The following is a 22,904-nucleotide window of genomic DNA, read 5'->3' on the forward strand; positions in this document are numbered from 1 at the left end:
CATTGGGATTATGGTGCTTTCTCTCTCAGCTAAGAATTTGAAATCCAACACAGACCTGGACACATGGGATCAGTCAGCCGGAGCTCTGGGCTTGAAGTAGAAGTTTCTGGGTGAGATGCTGTAGCCTGCACTATGTAAGAGTCAGAGTAGTTTATAATTTTCCCATGTGGTTTTTGAAACCTCTGAAAAACTCTTGTGGTGGAAAACAGGACCACAGTTCTTATGTCTCCAGAGGAGATAAGACCATCCACTGAAGAGCAGTCTGCAGAGTAGGAGATGTGGAAGACCTGGATGAAGAAGGTGCCCCACGGGGTTGTTAATACTCACTATATCTGTGGAAGACCTGAATGAGGCTTTAATATACATCAAAATTATTCCGTAGGCAGTTTTATCCTCTGAAGCCAAAACATTTCCTTTCCTCCACCTCCCCCCTCCCAAGCCCTAAGGCTTTCATTTACAGTAGAAAAATGGAGCCAGTAAATCTATACTGTTCTATAAACAGGGCAGCACAATGTCTGTTAAAATTCTGGGCAATTTCTTGTAATCATATATACTTAAGTAAAATTTACATGATCATTACGAGCTGCTCTTGGGCAATGGCTCTTTGTCAGCCTATAGTGATTAGCACATTGGTGCTGCCAGGACAAAATTCTGTCAGCACCACAAGAAGCAATTTCATCAGGTTTCTTTTTACACAGACTTGCGGCTCACACTGGCGTTGCAGCCTAGTAGACTTTTTTTTTTTTTCTTTTCCCTAGCCATGCAGTCTGACTCTTCAGATGGAAATTAAAACAATTTCAAGAATGAAGAGTTCTAGCCTGTTTCTAAAAATAGCTTGGATCTTCAGCAGGGGATGTGATTCCTTAGCCATGTGCAACAAAGATGACCTCTTTGTCAGGTCTAACCTGCAGCAGGAGGTGTCTGCTCCTGGTCTACTTTTACATTGGTTCAAAAATAAACATCAAGTTCCTCTGGCTGGCCTCCCTCGCCAAAAGCAGGCAAGGAACATTCTGTACAAGGAAGCACTCACAATCATTCAAGGAGCCAACCCTAATGAAGTTATTAATGCATCAATGATGTGTATTAAGAATGAATGCTTTACTAATACGTTCATGAGTTGCACAGCTACATATTATATTAGTGCACAGTAAATATAGCCCCATACATTCGGTATATCCTAGAGACGTGAGTTGAAAGAGAATGCATTTATTTTTGCAAAATGGAGTCTTTGTGCTCAGATCTGAAACTTATGTAACATGCCAGGGACACCAGAATATATGTTCTAAAAACAGCTGAATAAAACAAAAATGTGTGTGATATTTTACAGAAAAAAAGAATCCCAATAAACAAAAGGTCATTTGAGTCCTATATGAATTACAACTTCTAGAAAAACAAAACGGGGAAGAGAACAATTTAAAATTAAAGCAACATGAAAGTCATTGCAATGTGAGCATGATTGAAAATTAACCCCTGTTGTAACAATTTTAGTATTCAGGAATTAGAAAACTACACTGCAGTGCAGGCCCATTGGGAGGCTGAAATTTTACTTAAAGAACAGGGTCTCAGTGCCCCATTCCCGCAGTGCAAAAGACTTAATTGGGATAAAATAAAAATGTATAGCAAAACATGTTTTCACTGCAAGAGAGATGCGCAGTGCTGTTAGGACAAGGCTCTATATCTTTGACCTTCAAGCAGCATATATACCAGGGAAATGAGTGAAGTGCAAACACAGCGCACACTTCACCCTGTCCCAGCTGTATCGCTGTATTGTGATTAATGAATTTGGAGACACGGAATAACACTGCTGATAATGTCTGGGCTGGAAAGCCATCGTTTGGGTTTAGTAGAGAAAGATCAGAGGAGAGAGAGCGCCGTGTCTCTAATGTCCTTCCCCTGGTACAAGTTATCAGCAGTTTAGCTATGTACAATATGATGATGGCCTCCATACCACTGGGCAAAGAGACAAAGTTGCTCAAGAGACAGAGCAGGATCTAAAGTCAGGGAAGTGTTTCACACACTAGAACGATTAGCTGCTTTAAAGCAAGTGGTAACACTATAAATGTTTTATTCCCTTTGTTGTCCTACATGATAAAAGCACACACATGAAGGAGCACAAAGAGGCAAAGGCAGGTAGGGGAATCCAACTAATACCCTGATATGGCTACTACCCCAGGAGTTATCAGCCCATCAGTGGCTCATCTCCACACACATGAAGGAGCAGAGAGGCACAATGGCAGGTGTGGACATCCCAAAAATGTAGTCAGAGAAATAAGCCCCCCACCCTGGCCCCTCCCAGGGCTGCCACAGGGGACCATCAGCCCCATGGTCCACCAATGATATCCATTAAGATGAATCATCCCAAACATCTCTCCAGGTCACCTCACAGACTGAGGGTGTCACTGCCTGGGGGTATGGGCCACTTTACAGGATGCAGGGGAAGAGCATCTTGGGATTGTGGAAAATTTACTATGGGATGTTTAGTGGAGGAAATGAAAGCTGGGAAAGGGAGAGATCAATGTGTTTTGGGAGGGGGGAGGTGTGGAAAATAGAGAGAAAAGGGGACAAAAGAGGCTGGTCATGTGTAAACTGTTGCTTGTCAGTACACTTGTCTGGTCATGCCCTCTGTCTGATCAGCATAACCTGGCCTGTCTTCTTAATAAACTCCACTTCTGAGTGACAAACTATTCTGTGTGCACATGTATGTATGGAGGTCCAAGGGCCAGTTACTGGGGAGAAGACCATGGGCCAGAGGACCGAGGTCAGAGGGCTCGTGTACCCATGGTGGTAGCAAGTGCAGCAAGTGAGGGTGTGCATGTTAGTGTGTCATCACTAGGCAGTATCACAAGCTAGATAAGACAGCGAGTGGGTGAAGTGACCTGGGAACCAGGGGGGTGTGTGTGTATGTGTGTGTGGGGCTTGTGTGTGCACACTTGAGTTGAGAAGGAGGTACCTTGAGAAGGTGGCTATCAGAGTAACCCCTGTACATATATGTGTCAGTATGCATACCTCTGAGCAGAAGCAACAGGGGAGACAGGATCCAGGACCAGCTGCTGGGTGGGCTGTGAGAGAGGCTGGTTTAGTGAGAAGGTCTGTAAAGATAGTGTAGGCGCACATGTACACAGTCAAAAACTGAACGGGCAAGAATAACGTTGATCTGTTCTCAGAAAACAGGGACAAGAAGATATGCATTGAATACAAAATGAAACATTTTGCTGTCAGATACAACACACTTCCTGGGGTAGCTCAGAGTCACAATGTATTGTTGAGGATAAGCAGTTACCAAAGAGCCAAAAGTAAAAAGGACAAGGTATTTAGACTACAGAGTTTGCCTTCAAGGTTGAAAGCCAATGATCAACTACTTAAAGTCAGCAAAAAATATTTTCTCTCTCAGTGTGGTACACTATAACTTTTCATTATGGACTTGACTAGTTCTCAGGCCTGCTTGGTACTTCTTATGGTGAGAAGCAAGTTCTGTCCTCCCTCTGAGTAGCAGGGTATCTCTTAGATGCCAGTAAAGGTTGGCATCAACATTCAGACATTTGTACAGAGACTCGGATAATGAGTCTCTCCTCTGCCACAGTTGTCTAATGTCACCTTAGGTCTGTTATTTGATTTCTCCACACTGTGTTTTTCCCATTTGTAAAGGGGAGATGCTACAGCCCTTCCTTAACTCACAGGCATTTTTCAAGCCTAAAAAATGGCATGGTAAGGTGTTAAAAGATACGCCACTAAGGACCCAAGTGGGTAGGTAAAATGACAGTCTACACAGAAAGCAAGTTCTTTACTAGTGAACTTTGCAGAGGGAGATGCTTGGACAGATTTGACAGATAGAAAACTAGCTCCTTCATTGTTGATTGTTATTTCATAGATTTTTCTTACCACTTTTTCCATTTAGGGGTTCTATTTATCTCCATGTTTCCTGCCTTCTCCTTCCCATTTGTTCTGGCATTGAAACCACCATTAGACAGGCATTTGAGCCAGAGAATCCCAGATCTAAACTTCTTCAAAGACTGGAAGATGGAGGATGAAAACAGAGTTTTGGCTCCCAAAATGTAAGTTCAGCTGGGGATTCAAATTCCACCTAGTTTGGGGTTGTGTGATTGTGAGATTCCAGTTCAGGCCCACCTCTCCAGTAATGAGGTGGAATTCATGACATTAAAATTCTTTCCACAGCACGAAAGGGATGTCATCATAAACACTGCATTATGACTTCCCTACAGGTTGCTGCAGAAGAAGAAACTAACCCAGGAACAGCAGAGACCTTTAAAAAACATCGTGACCTTTCAGTAACAGAAAACATGGGAAAATCTAAGTCTTAAAGAAACTAATTTGATTCTGGCTTGGCACTCTGTGCAAATCCCTGCATAAAGAGAAGTTTAGGACAGGGATTTCTATGTTGCCTCCTTAACTGCAGGCACAGTTTTGCACATAAATACTCTAAGCCTGAGATCTTGATGTATTATCCTAAACCAGGCACCGATGCTTCTAAAATGTAGAGATTAATTATGAGAGTGTCATTGTGAGAAAGGCAACCACAGTAACTTCTAAGCTCTGAATCTGGACATGGAAAAAATAACAAAGTCGAAACAAAAACAAAGAAAAGAAACAGAGTCTGTTTTGGAGCCTTTCTAAAAATCATATGCAAGAATCCAGATGGAGAGAGTTCTGGATGCTGTTCATGCCTAACATGATCAGCAGATAGATGAGTGGCTTGAGACATGAGACATGAGCTGGAGAAAGTGCCAGACTGCTAGTTGGGATTTCAAGGAGTGTTTGTGGTAAGCCACACTTTAGATCTTTTTTTTTTTTTTTTCTGTGGTCTGAGTGCTGTCTTAGAGACCATGAATGGAAACTTAAGGACCAAATATTTTGGGGCTGGTCATGATTTCATGATAATGATCCCATTTTCCAACCTGTAAACCATTTCCCTCTTAAGACTTGTGAACACCATTGGATCAAAAAACCAAGCCAGTCTCACTTCACCAAAAGGTTCATAGCATGCAAAGCACAGTATTAATAAAGGAAAGGGCTATGAAGGTATTCTTCTCTCCCCAAGCAATTATCTCTCAGTTCTACTCAGCCTTAACCACTCCAGTTTTGGGGCTGGGGAAACTCTCTTTCTCTTTGCGTCTCCCTCCCTTTCCCCCCACCCTACTGCTACTGACAACACCCTCAGGCTCCCATCTACTTCTCAAAGTGCACGTTTTATGTTTCAATGGTCACTTTAAGCCTGTGAGTTTTAGTCCAGGCTTGTCCAAGTGGTTTAGACTCCTTCCTTTCCCTTTCATCACTACAGTTATGTAAGGAGGCAGCATTTGCTGCTTCCCTGAAAGACAAACCCTGTAAAATTCCTGCTGTGAGCATGTGTGGTCAGGCTTTTGTGGACAAAAGTGGTGGTTTCCTATTTTCAGAGTTGTTGGAGTGCAGAGTAAAAATGATGAAAGCCCAAAACAACATGCAGTGTTTATGCTAGGCAAATCATCTCAACCCTTTTGTTAGTGTCAGGTGCATTGACTCAGCAAGAGAATTCTTTTCTTCTTTGCTCAAAGAGATAAGCTGCAATTACCCTTTGAAAGATAACAATATTTCCTTTTCTTTCTCTGTTCTCTGGAACATCCAATATTGCTCCCTTCAACCATGAAAAACCTACCTTACCCATCCCTTGCTACACAGTCTCTTCCAGTTTCTCAGCACAAGAGTAAGGTCTGGAAAGAATTATTTGACCTTCTCATTTGCAGCAGAACCTGAACTAACCCAGCAAGTAAGGATCCAATTGGCCTGCAGCTTATGCTTTTTAATCTGTTAAAAAACATATATCAAATGGGAAACACCAGGAAAGGGAAGGTTCCCAGATGTTGGAATGGTGTTCCAGAGCCCTAGGGAAAAAGGGTCATTAAGGCCTGAGTATGTACTGCAGATGTCAGGTTGTTTTATAGGCTTGATTCAAAGCCCATTAAAGTCAAAGAGAATCTTAACATTACCTTTGGTGGGGTTTGGATGAGGCCTATGGATATGGAGGGGTCTTAAGTCACAATTAGCCTGAACAAGACTGATAGAAATTAATTAGAAAGTGACTACCATGTAAAGGGATTTTCAAGCAGCATACCCGTGTAGTATTTCTGTCTCTGTACTCATTCCGGAGGTTAATATATAAGCTACTTCAGAACAATACCAGACACTCTGTGCCTCTTACTGTTCTAGCACAAGCTACAAGCTGGATGGGAAGAAAAGCCCTTTTCCAGTTGGATTTCCCCTTTAGCACAGCTTTATGTGCTTGTATAATATGAAACAGCCCTTTCTATTTCTGTTCAAGCTCTGGAGGCTTGGATTCCCCCCAGAATTTTTGATTAACAGCTGAGCCTAAATCAGAGCTGCCTGGGGTCTCCTTTGCCTTACTGACACATTGTAATATCTTTTCATCTGCTATTCCAAGCCAGTTCCTTGTTCTGTCAAGCAGCTCACTCCCTCTGAGAGAGAGCATGGTGATCCCTCTACTTTCTAAGATCTTACTGAGCTGTTTCAAAGCAGGACATCTACCACAGCAGGGCAAACCTCTTGGTCTGAATGGCTGAGAACGAGACTGCAAAGGACACTGGATTATGGGCTGCAGGCCAGACGATGGTTTTTATTAAAGGCGGTCAGCTTCTGTACGCTCAGACCCAGTTCAGGCTTTACCTGGATGGTCAGGGGCCAAACTTGTAAAACCACACTTTTCAAAGCATCTCATGTAAATTAAAGCACTCTGACAGCACCAGTTAGGATCTGCATGTTACTCCTTGCCATCAGTCATACAGAGAAAAGCCCTCCATGTGGCTTGATGGCTGGATAGATTCAATTCCTGAAGGTGAAGGAGATGAGACTAAAACCAATAAAACTAATTTACAGTTTTAAATGGGCTGCCACTTAACCATCCCTGAGTTAACTGAATCACAACAGGCTTTTTTCTTCTATTTCTGGACACTCACTGTAGCTAGACAGCACTGGTAAAACTGTAAATGGTAAATGGCAAAATGGTAAGATGACACATTATGTCTGCATGAGCTACATGAGTAGGAATGCAGTCAGACCAAAAGCAATGCTCCGCTGGAGTTGAAACTAGCAAGAAAGGTAAAAATCAGCAGTTTCTAAATGTACATTGGTAGAAGAAAGGCCAAAGACCATGTGGATCCATTGCTCAGTGGGTTAAGGGATCTAGTGACAAGCTATAGGGAAAATGATGCACTTTGTAGCTCACATTTCACATGTAAAGCTTGTCCTTAGGCCTCCCAAGTTTCTGAGCCTCTTCATACAGTCTGTGGGTATGAAGCAGTACCCACAGGAAAAAGATTTATGGATCACTTAACCCAACTGGACGTTCACAATCCAAGACAAGACCAAGTCCAAGACAAGACCAAGTCTAAGACAAGACCAGATAGGGAGCATCTAAGCGTGCTAAAGGAGCTGGCTGATGTCACTGAGGGGCTGATTTCTATCACCTTTGAAAGGTTATGGCAGCTGGGGAAGGTTCCTTATGCCTGGAGAAAAGCAGATGTTGCACCAGTGCCAAAAAGGGTAAGAAGGATCCGGGGAACTTTTAGCTGGCCATCATAATCTCAGTCCTTGGGAAAGCTGTGGAGCAAATGTTCTTAGAAGCTACTTCTAAATATGTGAAGGATGAGGAGGTGACTAGAGGGAACCAGCATGGATTTACCAAGGGAAGATGATGCCTGACCAGCTTCTTTGCTTTCTATGATGAGGTATCTGACATTGTGGACAAGGGAGGGAGAGGGTTGTTGAATGCCTTGATTTTCATAAGGCCTTTGACACAGTCTCCTGTAGTTTTCTAATCATCATCATTGGTAAGAAATCCAGATGGGCTGGTTCAGTGGGGTGAAAATCTGGTCAGGCTCAAAGAGTTGTGATCAGTGATGCAAAGTCCAGCTGGTGGCCAGTAACTAAGCCCATCCCTCAGGGATCAGTACTGGGACCATACTTTTTAGTGACCTGGATGATGGGATAGAGTGTATTCTCAGCAAGTTTGCAGATGTCACCAAATTGGGAAGAGTAGTCCATATCTTGGAGGGCAGGACCACTATTCAAAGGGACTGGAATAGCAGGAACACACCGAAGAAATGGGCTGACAAGAAGCCGATGAGGTTCAGCAAGGACAAGCACAAGGTCTTGCACCTTGGATGGAACAGCTTTATTCAGTGATGCAGACTGGTGGCTGACTGGTATGAAAAAGCTCTGCAGAAAAGCACCTGGGGGTCATAGCAGAGAGCAGGTTGAACATGAAGGAGCACTGTGCCCGCCCTTGAGGCAAAGAAAGCCAGCAGTGTCCTAGGCTGTATTAGGAGGAATCTAGCCAGCAAGTCCAGAAAAATCCTTTCCCTCTATTTGACACTTGTAAGACCATATCTGGATTACTACATGCAGTTTTGGGATCCCCAGTAGAAGAAGGATATCGACATATGAGCTCAGGTTCATTGCAGGGCCACAAAGCTGGCAACAGGGCTGGACCACATGGTGCACAAGGAGAGGCTGAGAGAGCTGGGTCTGTCCAGCCTGAAGAAGAAAAAAGTGAAGGGTAGACCTTATTGTTGTCTGCAATTATCTGATCACAGGGTTTAGAGCAGATGGAGGCAGACTTTCCTTGGAGATGCACAGTGATAAGATGAGGGCAACTGGCACAAATTGTCATGATGCCAAGATGCCACAAGTTGTGTGAATGTGGAAAAGTCCAAACAGACATTAGAAAACAATACTTGTACCGTAAGAGTGGTCAAATAGCGGGATGCAATCTTCCAGTTTCTTTCAGGCAAAATAAAAAGAAGACTTTGAAATCTGTCAGGGTTTATGCTGCATTAATTTTTCAATAAGTGTGTAATGCTATAACTGGATGTTTACACTATGCTGATGTTTTTTGGAGATTCTAATCCTTTCAGTAATAGCACTGTTTAATCAGACCACGCAAAGACTCAAGTCCTCTATAAAATAGAGAAAAACTTGCAAGCTTCATACTCCCTTCACTGTTGCTATGGGTAAATTTATGATTCTTCCTCTACATTCACTCCCTCTTCCAAAAAACCGACTGGAAAACCTCTCCATAGCATTTGCTGAGAAATATCTACTGGATTTTAAAAATTCTACTCTCAGACAGCATCCAAGAGTGAAAAATTTTTAAACAAAACCTAGAAACAGAGACGCAATGGAGCAGGGAGTACCTTTAGAAACTGTTTCATAAGCTTGTAATTGTTCACAACTGAAAACTTCAGCTGAAAGTTGAAGCTGAAAACACATTTTTAAAAAACAGGCAGATGTTTTGGTAGGCAGTTTTGGAGCATCTTTACATAATATAATTCATAGCCTGTCATATTTGCACTTTCTGTCTTAGTCCAGCCAATTGTATTAATCTTTAACCCAGGTGAAAACCTATGCACTGCAGCAAAGGTCCTTAGAATCAAACTTCTTATTAAATTATTTCCTATAAGTGTGTTGTGGTTTATCCCCGGCCAGCAACTAAACATTACACAGCCGCTCACTCACTCCCCTGCGGTTGGGATGGGGGAGAGAATCAGAAGGGTAAAAGTGAGAAAAATCACGGGTTGAGACAAGAAGAGTTTAATAATTAAAATAAACAACAATAATATAATGAAAAGGAAAATAACAAGAGAGAGAGGTGAAAGCCGTGGGGAGGGTGGAATGAACAACCAAAACAAAGAGCACGTGATGCAGCCGCTCACCGCCCGCCAACCTGACACTGCCACTCCCTGAGCCGCAACCGCCCTCCCGCGCGCCAACTGCCCCGGTTAATGTACTGGTCATGAAGTCATATGGTATGAAACATCCCATTGGCCAGTCAGGGTCAGCTGCCTTGTCTGTGGCCCCGCCCCTCCCGGACCTTGCCCACGCGGCAGGGAGTGGGAAGCTGGGAGGGACCCTGACTACCACAGGCGCTACTGAGCCGCTGCTTGGCAGCAACTACAGCATCAGTGTGTCATCAGCACTGTACCGGCTATGGGGCGGAGAATTAACTCTATCCCAGCCAAAAGCAGCACAAAATGGGAGTATATTTTGTCTAATTCTAAATTCTCCTAATCTCTTCTAATACTGAGAAGATGAGAGGTTAAAGCATGTTCCCTAGAAGTGAATGGGAGTTCCACTGTTGCCTTCATGGTTTTTTCTACCTCTCTATCTTGCATGCTAAGCGTTTTCTCTCGGCTTCCAACAAGAGGTTTCTCCCTTGCCCATGCAACTCCTTCAACCATTTTATCTCTTGCTGAGATTTTTGGAAACATGTTGGCCCTTTATTTGTTTTCATATTTTCTACAGCATAAGGGCAAGGAAGTTTCATGAACTTTCTATGGTGCTTTGCACCAACACCTGCCCGCAGTTTGGGAACAATTAGTCAGAGATCTGAATCCATCTCTGGATATGAGATCGTTCTTTAGATTCCCATCTTAAAAATCAGCGATAGCAATACAAATATCAAAATAAATTATGGAGATATTAGAGAGATACAACTGAATCAGAAAAATAAGCAAGCTTTTACTATTGCTCTTTACCTTCGCTGATTTCAAACTCGAGCATATCAGATCTTGAACCATTCCCTAAATGACATACCAGAACAGTCCCTTTTCACTGTTCCCTTTTCTGGGACAAGATGGACAATAGTTGCTCTAAGGAAAGCTAAGACCTTCCTAAATACAATGCCATTAATAAAGCACCTATTGAACCTATTGGGCCAGAATAATTTATCAAAGCATTTATTTAAGCTTCTGTAAATGTCACCCAAACTCATTCCTGCCTCCAAGTAAGCACCAGTTAAAGCTGGAGGGACATAATGATGAAGGAGAGCTACCTTCTTCCCACTCTAATGTCTCAAGCTCAGCGTTGAGTAATGCTAAACCAACCCCTAAGCTGTTATCTCCACTGCATATTCTTACAGAATGTCAGATTTATGCTTTAAATTATGCTGCCTAGGTCTTCTGATGTTTTTCCCTAAGTATACAGAACATGATAAGTAATCCTGGCGCATGCATAGGATGCAACTTTTCATCCTGCCTGCTAATGATTCTTGGAAGCTTCAGATATTTCATTAATAAATCTGTAATTTGCAATTATATTTGCACAGAAAGTATAATGAGGTAATTGACTTCAACCATCAGCTAGCTCAGATTAACTGGAATGTAAACAACAGAGACGTGGGACAAAACTATGGGAAGGAAAAGAGGAGTAGGGCATTACTGTAGTGTTTAATTTTGTCTGGGTATGTAAACATAAATAGGGGTTTTTAAGAAAAAATTTGACTTCTCACTTCCTATTTAACACTGCCATTGCATAATGTAAACATGTCAAAACATCTCCAGATTCCTTCATGTTGAAAATCAGGTTATACTTAAACAAAGTTTGTGTGAGTCCTTCTCTGGCAGCTACCAATTGGATGTCACTGTTTTAAACACCATTTTTAGAACCAGCTTTTATATGTTGCCAGATGAGGTCACAACTGCTTCCTGTTAATTGCTAGACATTTTACTAAAACACAGAATTGACAGCACACACATGTTTTCTATTGTTTGCTTGATTGTTTGATTTAAAAAGAGGTAAGTGTGGGTGGGGAGAGAGTGAGCCAGGGGATATTGATCAGGAGATAGGGAAATGTTCATTGGCTAAGCAGTCTCTTTAACACAAGACAAGTTCAGCCACTCCATCCTCCCAAGCAGACAACTGTTTCACTTCAGGTATGGATTTTTCAGGATGCTTTATCACCGGTGACAGCCCTTGCCACAGCGCAGGCCTTACCCAAGTTCTTCGTCCAGTTGTAGTCCTCTATAATTCCCAACTGTATGCCTGGAGGCAAAGTACCAGAGAAAGGTTGTAGTCCTGTGCTGCAAGTACGGCCTCACGGTGTGACTCTGGGATACTGCCAGGGGACTCATCTCCCCTTCCCGGCAAGGCTGCAGCACCCCATTACTCTCAGAGTGGACAGCAGGAGAGATCCCAGCATTTTCCCCCTGATACTTTCCAGGATCTTTTCACATGAGGGCCTTCTGTTTATCCTCCAGAGTCCCTGTGTAAACCAACACTAACTCATGATCTCCTGTAATACAGGCAGGTCATAACTCTGTCACAGGCCTCGGAGCGAACAGTATGACAGCATTTGCCAGCTGAACCAGCTGATATGCCCCATCAAGCCCATGCTATAGCTCTGACAGACTGGTTAAGTGTGATATTGGCATCTGCTACACCTGCAAAGGTTGACACAGCAATTTAAATTACCTAAGCCATCAAGATTAGAACCTAGCCAACAGCATAAAGAGATAGCATTTTTAAAAGACACAAGAAAAACAAATCCCTTAGAGCGATTTACAGTGTTTTCACTGGGAAAGTGACCATTTCTTTCCTCAGTACTTTCATATTTGAAAAGGACAGTTAATCAAACATACCTCCTGGTATAAAGTGCAAAACAAAGCTTCTCTTAAAGCAACAATTATCGAGTAGATTCTACATGCAAAATAACCTGAAATAACCTGTCAGTGGAAACTGCTTAAACCAGCAAGTGAACGGAAATAGCACAAACTAATTTGGTGACCACCTGATCCAAGTCAATCCAACCAGGTGAGACTTTGTGGGATGCTATTGTGGAGGCAGAGATCTCTTTGCATATAACCTTGAAAAGATCTTTGCAGTATCACTGCTCAGCAGCAGCATCTGCCTTCGGGCAGGAAAGCTTGGATTACATTCTCCTTCATTGCTTCTATAATGGTGGTGTTTGCAAGAATGAAGCTGAGAAGCTTTCTAAGAAGTCAGAAGAATCAAGTGCTATTTATGCCATGAGGGATAGCAATGCAGTACATTCCCTCAGAGTCCCCGGCACACCTTTGCAGACAATTAATCTTGTTCCCAAAACAGCAACCAGACCCAATTCTGTACGTTGAAGAAGAGATCATGAGTCCAGCCTCACTCTGAAGGCAGAAATAGCAGAGGACTGGTAGGACTATAACAGCCAACTCTTCAGTTCTAAAGCCTGTGCAGCAGGAAGTGAGGCATGTCTGCAAGTCTTTATAGGAGGAGTCTGTGTCTCAGAAGCTGCTGGCTAACTCAGGATGCTACCTACCTCTGTGTATGCCAAAGAGCATCCCAGGTCTTGATGCTGGAGCTCTTCTCCTCACTTCAAACTGTCACTGCACACCAGCACAAGCCCCAGTTCACCATCACCCACCAAAAGGATTTGGCAGCAGAGGTACTCTGAAGTTTTAGGTCAAACACATCAACCCCATGTTCTTTCCAACTCCCTTTTGCTTTCAGACTGCATGGAGTTTGTGGCAGGAGCACATCGTCTGTTTAAGGACCACAGTGGATGGCTGTGTAAAGACCTGGCAAGCAATAAATCACATAGAGCTTCCTTTGCCTCAGAAACATACCAGGCTTTTCCAAAACTCTGCTGAAACATGTTTACACCTCGTGAATCTGGGCTTTTGGGAATATCAGAGATTGTTATGTCAAGGGTCTTTACTCACTGACTTCCATGAGAATATCTCCTGAAATATACCTGGGCATCTCACTGACCCCTTCCTGTGACCAGTCAGCAGAAGCACTGATTCTTTCACTTTTTTGCAGAGCTTTTGGTTGTACTGGAAATACTTTTTTGATTCTGAGTATACTTGACTCTGTCTTTCTGTTCACTTCAGTCACTTTTAAATCTGGCCCTGAATTCACCTTGGAAGCGTATGCAGTGACAGGGTGACTGAAGGAAACACCCCTGCTTGTCTGAACATCTGCGAGATGTGAGCAAAAAACCACAGCAAGTTCAAATTACCCCTCCTAAAAAAGTGACATATATGAGTAAGAGGTACCGCTCATGAGACACCTCTGTGGAGTAAACATTTTGGAATAATATTCCAGGCAACAACTACAGAGGCTCTAACAACAGATTGACCAGCCATCTATTACATTTCAAACAAAGTGACTCAAAGGAAAATCTTCCAAACAGGCACTGCTGGGTATTTGACTCAGCCCAAGCAATGTTTTAACTATTGCTTTGCCACAAAGCATACACGTGACTTCTGTAAACCATGCCCTGGTAGCCACTTTTGTATGAATGTATGGCACATCTGACAGTTTTTTCCACTGACTTTCTAAAGCAAGTAGCCATCACAGTGTGCTGTTGTTTCCTCTCAGTGTGTGATGCCAGGTTCAAATTAATTATTTAGCTGTTTTAAAACTATTTTTTTCTTTTTTATTTTTTCCCCTTCTCCTTAAATAACATTAGCATTCTGGGTTAGCCGAAGGCCTAAAAGCTGGTTTTAATTTAAATATAAATAATACCCAGAGTGACTGTGTGATTGTACTAAAAATAGATTGTTTTCTGTTCTAAATGTTTCACTGATCTTAAAGTTGGAGGTGGGGGGGGGGGGGGAATGGAATGGGATATCCAGGTCTTTTTTAGCCTGAGATCTGTGGCATTCTGTCTCCAGAGAAACGGGTCATTTCTGAGATACCATTAGTTTATCTGGAAATGTATTTACCAGCACATCTATTCAGTATGTTGTTCAGAAATCACGAGGGGAAATCACACGCTGTTAAGACTAAACATTCTTGAGTGAGCCTTAGTTATGGCAAGTTCAGCAGCAGAAAGAGAAGCTGTGGTGAGTGCAGTTACTGAAATTTTCCAAATAAATAAAGCAAACAAGTTGCTCCAGGAAGAAACTCATACCTATATGATTTATAATAGTGGGAGTTAGTCCATGAAGGCAAGATGAACCCAGCGAACCAGCAGTCACAGGCCACCCGTGGGCTGCAGTGTTGCCTGCAGTGCCTTTGCTCCTTCTAACTGGTCTGTGACAAACAGTACGGACCTCATCTGTTCTGAGGTGTGTGTGGCTTCTAGCAATGCTCAGCAACTTCTATTGGCTTAAAGGTTGCTGATGAGCTCCAACATGGGTTAGTATCAACAGGGAAAAATATAGGGATCCTATTTACAGCCTGCTGGCAGCAGACAGGTAAAAAAAAAAAAAAAGTCCTTCTCCAAAGTCAATGTTTGCTTTACTGAGGGCCTCCTTAGGTGTACATTGGAAACAATTCTGTCCGTCTTCCACCACAGTTAAGTCACCCTACCATTTGGTGTGCCAGCCAGTAGTAGTTAGCAGTCCAGAATCAACAGGTTTCTGCTGTTGAGCGGTACCAGATCATATTGGCCAAAAGCAGATGGAAAATATTTAATGCGACATGGCACCTGATGAATGGTGATAAGAACAAAAAGTAAAGTGGAGACTGGGGGGCATCTTGGCTCCTTTTCGTCCTGTTTGTGACATGACATAACAGCCAGCACCACTGATGTGAGGAGCGGTTTTAGCAGCAGGACTCCTCCCGTCCAGCATGAGCCAGCCCCTCCCCTCCTCCTCCTCATCCACCACTTTCAGACCAAAGGCGGTCATGTCCTGGGCCTGATTCTCTAGTCTAGTCACCAGCACCCTACACAATCATTTCATCCTGGGCAAAATCACTAAAACAAAATAAAACAAAATCAATGACAACTCTCAGTTCATTTCCTTTGATAGGAGGAACATTATCCCTGACGTTCAAATCCATGGCTGTCCATGTGATGCACAAAGCAATGAGAAAGAAGTGCAGCCTCTGAAGGCAGGCTCAAAGCAAGGCTCAAAGCAAGAACCACATAATCAGAAGATTATCCTGTCTACACATGGTTCTCTGCCTTCATCTCTACACATGAATTTTTCATTGAAGGGCTTCCAGATCCAGAAACTGGGTGTTACTAACTCTTGACTTTATGATTTAAGACTAAAAGAATTCCTTTTCTCATTACCACTTTATGTCAAGTCATGGGATTCAAGTCTTACATATTCCATGTCCCTTCTGACCTCATTCTTATGGATTTTAGTTGTTAATGGAAAGATGTTATTAAAACCCTTGCTGTGAGGTATCTGGCTTTTCTCATCAAGTCACTGGGGTGACACTTTCGGAACCATGAACTCTGGTGTGTCAGATTCACTGCCTGCCTTTCGAAGCCGCAGATAGATAATGTTCCTCAGACATTGCATTCTGTAACAAAGTGTTTCAGGCAGGCACAGCAATCTCCATGGCTAACACAACACTAAACCAGCAAAGCGCCTGAGAACCAAACAGCTCTGACACTGCTGGAGATGTTCTGTTCTTCCTTCTCCTGCACAGTTTGGTGAGGCTCCCTGTTCTTACTAGCTAGATGCATACAAGAGACAAAACAGATGAGGGATTTCTGTAGCAGATCATGAAGCCAAGCAGCACTGGGCAGTGAAGGCAAGTATGGATTTTGATTGACATGATTTCCTTAAAAGCAGAAGGAAAAACATTTGCTTGCTACCTGAAAGCTATTTGCCAGCATTAGCTCCCCAGCCCTACTGCCTTCTCTGGGTTTGGTGGATATAAGCAGCATCCTGGAGACTGAGTGAAGTCAAAGGAATTCTACTTCAGAACAAACCTGTCCTCAGGCAGAGCCAATCGCAAGATCAGGCCAAAAGCGTGGTAGGGTGTTTATGCCAGTGGAGTCTCCATGCAGGAGGTTGGAACTTAAGTCCCTCAAGCAAAGAACAACCCATGCAATGCACAGTATCTATTAAGAGTAGATTCCTCCTCTGTACTTGGAAAAACTCCCTCCATACAACGTACCACCAAAGAAGCAAAAACGCACTCCTGTGGACAGAGATGCTAACTGGTGGCACTGCACCCACCATGCCCTTGGTGTTCTGCTAGAGCTTCTGCTAACAAACAACATGCGTTTCAGGGCTTGACCTTCTGTAGGCTTGCCAGTTCTGCCAGGGTTTCATTTACACACTTGGCACTTACTTCAGTGAGCCATACCGGAGCAGACAGCTAAAGTAGGCTTTTTTGCTCCTCAAAACAGGAGAAAGGGTTTGTTGCAAATCGTTCCAGCGCTATCAGAACCCCTTCTCCCACCCACCCCCAAAGGTTGTTAAAAAGAACATGCATAGTTATGATAGAGATTCCATGTTGTCATAATTATATCCTGAAAAGAGTGTGAAATGCGCTTTTTCACATAATTTACTGTTTTCCTCTGATTCATGAAACCTCTTTTCACATGAATAATTGGTCACTTCTTGTTTATGTATCACCATGGTACATAGCTCCTAGCAGGCAAAAAAAAAAAAAAAAAGAAAAAAAAAAGACACAAAGCTAACATTTAATCATTACATCTACATACAACCTACTGCCCCCCACCAACTCCTTGCTTTTTACCTCCCCCCATAAAAAGAAGGCACAGATTTCTTGATGGAGGAAATGATTCCTAAAAAAAAGATGCTGACAGTTTTACCTTTCTTAGCACTCATTAGCAAATTTTTTTGCTTCATGCTTGTTTTGTGCTTCACGTTTTCCACTGTAAAGAAAACAACCAAAACGTCCCTTACAACCAAAGCAATACATGGAGAACAAGGAATGATCTGAGTGCATGGCTGCTGGGAATGGCAGCTTTTCAACACCAATTTGCTTATTTCTCAGGGGAGATACAGTCAAAATGACACTTATCAATAGTCACCTGAATTAGAAATCACCTCAGTATGTTCTCAGAATAGCATTTCAACTTCTAAATGCTTTAGTGACATTTTATTTTTACAGTGCAGTAAACTGAGGCACAAATTAATTTGTTTACAACGGCTACTCAGTGAGTCACTGCTCAAGCGACTCTGCAGTCAAGCTTTGATTTGCAAAACTCCTCCTCTGCCTTCAACTACTGCTTCCTAAATGGACTGCATGATTAGCCCAAAGTGACATTTGTGACAGATGAATATGTATCTCTGGATGTGCGTGTGTATATTTGTGCTTCCTGCCTTTAAAGCTGAGGGCCACCTTGTGAAGTATTTTGACAGAAGATGAAAAAAACTCAAATAGACAATTATATTTCTGCTTGACAGCATCGTACCATGGCAATCCAAAAACACGTCAGAAAACAGAAGTCAGCAGGAACACTTAAGAACATAGGAAAAAACATGTTGGCTTGAGACCAGTTATCAATCTAGCCCAGCAGGCTGTGTGATTCTGCAAAATCAATGCAAAAACTGAATGCAAAAGAAAAAGAAAAGTGTTTGTTATTGGGAATACACGAGGACATTAATCTTCTTTTTACCACAAACCCAAAGCAACATCAGGTTTTAAGACTGGGGAAAAAAAAAGCTGAGTGGTTTTTACCTCATATAGACATGAGTCAAAACCAAAGCCTCAAAATCTGATCTTATTAAAAAAAGGAGGGTGAGCTGTGAGGTTTTTGTTTTCCTTTTTTTTGGCAACAAGGTAGGGACAGGAGGGAGTGAAACTTTGGCGAGTGGTGGGGGTTAGGACATGGGAGGAGAGAAGAGGACAAAGGAGAGAGAAAAACAACCGCTTGGAGTCTACTCTTCTGATGCAAATACACCTTAGCAGCACTGGCTGGAAAGCAGACTCAGAAGTGGAAAGAATTTCTGGATTCAGATCAAGACAGCAGAAATATCTTAATCTTTGCTGGGCCATAATCTCCTGAGAAGGCTTGTGAGAATTTGATCCTGTCATTCCCAACCTAGAATCTTAAAACTGATTTGGACCAGAACTACAGTCGGTTTGAAAATGTTATTACTTCTTCCTGTGGAAAAAAAAAAAAAAAAAGAAAGAAAAATGGAAAAAAATTCAGCCAAACCCAAAGTGCATGGACTCATTACAAGCTCAGGAAATCAACCCTATTTAAATCTCTTTCAGCACCACTCTCCAACTCTAATAGTGCGTGTGTTGAAGCAAATATTACACAGAAGTTCATCCTCTCCTCCTGGTCCCCTGCCTCTCTGCCCCAAGCATAGCTCTACATCTGAATGGTCACTATTTGTTTTTTCTTTCTGATTAGCCTTGTCAAAACTCTCACTAACCACCATTTTCATTCTTTTCAGCATTTCTTACTCATATCTCTGTTTGTGATTTTTGTTATTGTAGTCTTGTATTTAGTTCAGTCCCTGCTTTGCTGACTTGTCTGGTGCCAACTCCCAGTGCTACTTGCTCCACTCTTATCAGCTGCTTTGCTATCTCCTTATCTTCTCTCATCCAGTCTTCTAGCATTCAGGATGGAGTATCTCAATGCTAGTTGAGTTCACCCAACTTTCTATTTGCCATTCTCTCACACTGCCAGGACTCTCATAAGCAAATGCGTGCTTAGGAAGGAAGGACTTGCTCCAGCCTGAGAGCAGTCTCTCCTCACCACTGGCACTGCACACCAACCTCTTCCTCTAGACTATGCCTTTTCTCCCATTCTTATGCTTATAGTTCTTGCTGACAATGTAACACCATTGTGAGATGAGGAAAGACCTATGGGAGACTCGCATTGGTTTTCTGGCCCCATTGACATGACTGAAGAGGGTATCCACTTAAAGAAGTTGTCCCTGAGGCTCCAATGTCAGTGCATGTCTCATGGGTTGACCTTGGCTGGCTGCCAGATGCCCACCCAGCTGCTTGCTTACTCTCCGTCCTTGACAGGATGGGGGGAGAAAATAAGGTGAAAATACAGGGAGATCATCTTACCGTCAACAGGCAAAACAGACTCGACTTGGGGAAAATAAATTTGACTTATTGACAATTAAAATTCATTTGGTTGGTGAGAGACAAAGACAAAACTTAAAACAACTTCTTTCCCCTCTCCACCCCTACTTTTTTACCCCAGGCTCAACTTCACCCCATCATTCCCAGCTCCTCTGCCCCTGCCCTACCAAGCAGTGCAGGAGGATGGGGAATGGCAGTTTTTGGGGTCAGTCCATAGCAGCTCCTCTCTGCTGCTCCTTCCCCCTCACACTGTTCTCCTGCTCCAGTGTGGGTCACTCCATGGGCTGCAGTCCTTCAGGAAAAAAGCTCCAGTCTGGGCTCTCCACAGGCCTCTGTTCCTTCAAGAAATATCCATCTGCTCCAGCATGGCATCCTCCAAGGGCTGCAGTGTGGGTATCTGCTCCTGTGTGGGCCTCTCCATGGGCTGCAGGGGAATCTCTGCTCCACCATGGTCTGTCCAGGAGCTGCAGAGGAATTTTTGCTCCTGCACATGGAGCTGCTCCTCCCCCTCTTCCTTCTGACCTTAGTGCCTCCAGGGTTATTTCTCACACTTCTTTTCCTTATTCCTCACTGCCTGTGCAGCGTTTTGTCCTTTCTTAAATATGTTTTCCCCGAGGTGCCACCATCTTGGCTGGGGGGCTCAGCTGTGCCCTGGGGTGGGTTCATTGGAGCCAGCTGGGACTGGCTGTGTACAGCACGGGGCAGCCCCTGCATAGCCCCTCCTCACAGAGGCCACCCCTGCAGCCCCCCTTCACCAAAGCCTTGACACCAACACCCAAATACAGTATGTATTTACTGTTATTCTGTTACTACAAAGCCCTTGGTCCCAGCATCTGGAAGTTCACCTTTTTTTCTGAATCACCAGCTCTGTCTTCTGGAGGTGGATTCACTGACCTATTTCTCTGCTTGTTGCCAAAAGAATTAAGAAGAATTTTCAGAATTGAGGAGAACTTGCAGAATTGCAAAATATTGTGGGGGTTTTTCTGGTTTGTTTTTTTTTTTTTTTTTTTTTTGAAGCCTAGCACCATGTTTCTTATCTTGGCTACAATTGTCTAAACTTGCTGTTTTTATTTCACATTTATTGCAAACAGTTTTGGCGCATGTGCCATTCGTTCAGTCTTGGATTGCATTTATGTCTAGGCCGATTTTTTCTTGGATGCTCTTAATTTCTCTTTACTGCTTGATATTACTTTCTTGTCAGAAATAAAGAGCTTCCACTAGCCCTGAAAGCCCACACTGTAAGTTGATAACTCAAGACCACTCTTTGCAATCATCGCTTTGTGCCTTGCTTACCAGGTAATCCTTAGGCACTGAATTCACTTTGAAATGAGTGGACTTCATATGTGTGCATAATTCACATGCCTCAGAATTACCATACCAGTCCATAGTACACTCTGGAAGAGGTGAAGACAGGCCTTTCCTAGGGGACACTGAAAGCCTGATTGTTCTGAGCAAGTTTATTAATTTTTATTTTAATGTCCCGGTAATATCGCTAATGATGGTGGGCCATTTGCTCCACCCTCCTTCTGGTCTCTGCAATGCTGCTTCCCTTGGGAAATGCATAGCAGCAGAGCTTTTGACATCACAATAAAAATGACTCTTCAGCATGGCCATTTATTCATTTGCAATGCTTTACATGTCAAACATCATAGGGTTGGAAAAAAGAGTCTCCCATAGTTAATATTATTAACTCAGTCCTATTCCAGTAGTAAATCATTATTTATTTACAGTACTAAATGAGAACTTCTTACAATGCTGATGGAGCATTATTTTTCCACAGATTTTCCCCTTTTTCCATGCACAGACACAAGCTGCCTTTTGGTCTTGTTTTGTAAATAAGAACCAGTCATTTTCTACTAACTTTCCAGTCAATTGAGGGAAAGACTGTATTCAGTGTGCTCTGATGGGTCAAGTCCATTGCATTGTCTTCACTTTAATGAACTTCTAGGAGGACCCAATATGTTTGAAAAAAACTCTGCCTCCACTGAGAACCTGCGATTAGCCAGGTTTATTTATGTTCATTATTTTTAAACTTAGTTTGGATATATCCACAGGGTAATCAATAGAGAATTACCATCTTTCCTCAGTAGTACCAAGCTCTCCTCGGCTTGTTGGCAATCATATTTAACATACAATTACTGCAAATATACGTTTTGAGCATATCAGGCCTGCACATTTTATCATCTTTTATTGTAAGGTATTGTTGTATTGTTGTAAGACTTGGACTTCCTAATGTGAAGAAATTTTCCTGTAAACAGGATCGTCGACAGAATTTTGACACATGAAGCTGTTGCCACTTTCCACGTTTTTGCCTTATCTGTATCCAAGCTGCCTAGCAGCCTGTCAGTTTGGTATGTAATAAGCCAAATAATGTGGGAGTGATTTATTCAGGGTCTGCATGATTTTATTCACATTTGTGGCAGACTGTCAACAAGAACTGGTGAGGAATCCATACTATATTGAAACACAGAGGCTGCTGCTCTGGTAACTGCACCAGAAGCTGTCTACCAACTCAGATTGCATTGGGATTTACAGTTTTTACACAAAGTTAAGTCCTCAGTTTTCTAGTGTATCCTACAGCTGTGACATTTTTCAGGGAAGGAGAGCAATCCCTTTTCTCCTGAATAATCTAAATTTAAAAAATGTTTGTGAAGAGTTCTAAGGTTATATCAGGTAGGACAACCTGACAGAATGGCATGATGCTTATGCTTTCTCATTAGTAACAGAAGACTGTAAGATCACAAATTAAGCCAGTGCTAGCGAAAAGCCAACCTGAGAACTAATCCCAGACCTTCACCCTGAGGGGCAACTGAAGTTAAGAACATATAACTGAGGTTAACAGCAACACAGGAGAAGCAGGGCAGAAAAGTGACACCTTCACAGTGGGTCAGCTGAACCACTGACCCATCCCATGCACGGCTGATCCCCTGGTGATTTTGTCATAGGTCTACAATATTTGATTTACAACATTTTTGCAAATTTGTATCTGATTTACAATATTTTCCTTAACACCTTGTCTCCTGGGATCCTGTAAATCTTAGATTTCATAAAGGGCAAAGAAGGCTTTCTAGCACTTGCATTTCTAGGGGAAAGCTTGAATGATTTCAAAACTGTAAGGCACACTAAAAGATCATAATTATTTGTTATCAAAATGACTAAAACCACTATGACTTTCCGAAATATCTGAAGATCTTGGAATATTTGAGGGTAATGTTTGATTATTTAGGATTTTATAGCATTGTCAAGCACATACATATTGGGGCTCTAGTTCACTGGCCATTTAATGACAGGCAAACACATGGATCAAAAGCAATCAATTCCTCAAACATGTCAAAAGAACTGCATGCATCACTCCC

This window comes from Phalacrocorax aristotelis, chromosome 1 (genome assembly GCF_949628215.1).
Source record: "Phalacrocorax aristotelis chromosome 1, bGulAri2.1, whole genome shotgun sequence".
In the NCBI taxonomy this organism is placed as follows: Eukaryota; Metazoa; Chordata; class Aves; order Suliformes; family Phalacrocoracidae; genus Phalacrocorax; species Phalacrocorax aristotelis.